Source organism: Egretta garzetta, unplaced genomic scaffold, assembly GCF_000687185.1.
Source record: "Egretta garzetta isolate BGI_Z169 unplaced genomic scaffold, ASM68718v1 scaffold72, whole genome shotgun sequence".
In the NCBI taxonomy this organism is placed as follows: Eukaryota; Metazoa; Chordata; class Aves; order Pelecaniformes; family Ardeidae; genus Egretta; species Egretta garzetta.
This window is the reverse complement of record NW_009259032.1, coordinates 2,926,134-2,928,412: the sequence shown is the minus strand read 5'-3', so window position 1 is coordinate 2,928,412 and position 2,279 is coordinate 2,926,134. Positions and strand designations below refer to the sequence as shown.

General features: G+C 46.7%; 1 protein-coding gene across 2 annotated transcripts in view; it reads left to right on the top strand.

The window, feature by feature from the left end:
• Nucleotides 1-2,279, top strand: part of PDLIM5 (PDZ and LIM domain 5) — a 96,795-nt gene that overhangs the window by 55,100 nt on the left and 39,416 nt on the right. The window lies entirely within an intron of this gene.

Sequence of the window (2,279 nt, the reverse complement as noted above, 5' to 3'; positions counted from 1 at the left end):
AACTGCTGCAAGCTCTCAAAAGTCTCCTAGGGCTAAATATTGGCTTTTATTAGAACACTGCTATTTTTATTTGATGATATGAGTGAGCATCTTGGAGGAGGATTGGCCTCTGAAGCCATCGCATAATGAGAACCATCTTTTGTTGTTATCAAAGAAAACAACAGCAGTTGCACCTTATGATTGCTGTTCATGCCCACCTTCTGCAGTGCTAACTTCCTCGATGAGCGCTGGTTGAGGCCCCTAACAGTATCTCTTCACCAGTTTTACTACCTTTTCTGGCAAAAAAAAATTTCTGGTGAGACCTCACCTGGAGTACTGCATCCAGCTCTGGAGCCCTCAGCACAAGAAGGACATGGAACTGTTGGAGTGGGTCCAGAGGAGGGCTACAAAAATGATCCGAGGGCTGGAGCACCTCTCTTATGAGGACAGGCTGAGAGAGTTGGGCTTGTTCAGCCTGGAGAAGAGAAGGCTGTGGGGAGACCTGATTGCGGCCTTTCAGTACTTAAAGGGGGCCTATAGGAAAGAGGGGGAAAATCTTTTTAGCAGGGCCAGCTGTGACAGGACAAGGGGTAATGGTTTTAAACTAAACCAGGGTAGGTTTAGACTAGATATAAGGAAGAAGTTCTTTACAATGAGGGTGGTGAAACACTGGAACGGGTTGCCCAGGGAGGTAATGGGGGCCCCCTCTAAAGGTCCCTTCCAACCTAAAACATTCTATGATTCTATGAAATTATCCTGCCCTTAATGAAAGGACCACCTCTCTCTGAGTTCATCGGTATAAGAGTAAAAGAGTTGACATGGTTGTAGGTTTGACAAATGTCCAGCTCTCCAGGGTGGTGGTCCTTGTTCACAGCCGTACATGACGTGTAGTTGAACGGTTATGTGTGTATGCTTTTCTAAGAGGCTACAGTTCAGCCCTGCTTGTTCTTCCTTGTTTTTTCCTGTTGTCCTGCTGTACTTTGGTCCTTAGCTACCCTTAATAAGGGATTCCCTTTGCTCAGCTTCTGAGGAAAGGAGAATCTTGTGGCGTGGTCTGTGCCTGGGGCATCTTCTCGAGTGAAACTTGTAAAGTTGGCATTAAAAGTTTCTTGATGAAACAGAGGTATCATGCCTGCTCATTGGAAGAACCATGCGTTGTGTCTTGTGTGTCACTTGCTTTTCTGTCTCCCAGCATGGCAGGCAGGTCATTCAGAAATGCACTTTTCCAGGAGCCCACGGAGTCGCTCCAGCAGGCAGCTGGGAGTGTAGGGGTTTGGCCCACTTTCTCCTGTCTCTGTAAATTGATGGGCAGGGTTAATATCAGATCGAGGAAAGGAATAGCAGGTGTGTCTCGGTCAGGCAATAACTTGTCTGAGGCTGCTTCTGGTTGGGTGCAGGGATGAGTGTTTGAAAATCGAATTAATCATGAGTTAGCCTGGTCCCCTCCTGTTCTCGCCCTTCCTACCCAGCGTAGCATCTGACTCACCAGCGTCGGCTACCTGACAGCTGACAGCTAAGTCAGGATCAGACTAGCAAGAGATCAAAGGAACAGTCTCGGTCCCAGCATCTGGGGGTGGGACAGATGTCCTCTCTTGTGGCTCTCCCGGTCTGCAGTCCCATGGTGTCAGCTGCTTCAAATTCTGCCCGGATCCCGCGAAACCAGAGCCGTAGACAGTGCTCTCCTGGCTCCTCTGCCTGTGAAAGCTTCCTCACTCTAATTGCTGTTTAGCAGGAGATTTGCCTCAGTTGTTTATTTGTTTGTTATAGCTTGGAAGAAAGTGCCTCTTGGAGTTGGACTGGCTCATGCTAGCTGCAGATGCTGGATGCCTGTGGGAAGGACAGCTTGAGAGTATAAACGGGGTGGCGAGATAAGCCATTTTAAAATTGGGGGATGTCCATAATTGTATTCTTCTGTTTCTGCCTCTTCTCCCAAAACAAAACCAAACTAAAGTATTTTGAGCTATTATTGTTCACATGGAAGATTAAACAGATGCTGTCAATGTGCAACAAGGTTACAACCTTGGCCTTCGAAATATGAATTGGTGCTGTAGACAGGAAAGTCTAAGACCTATCTAGTTTTGGTTTTATTACTTTTAATTATCTTTAGGGGGTTTTACGCTCCTCTGAGCTTTTATCTACTTCCACACAGGCTACTGATAGTTTGAACTACAATGCGAGAATGTTGAGGTTAGTCTCAAAAGAGTATGTAAGTTCTTAGATACTGCCCTGGTCTGCTGCAGCTTTAAAGGAACACAGGGGGCAGTTGGTTAGGGGTTTGAGGTCCAAGAACATTGGAAGAG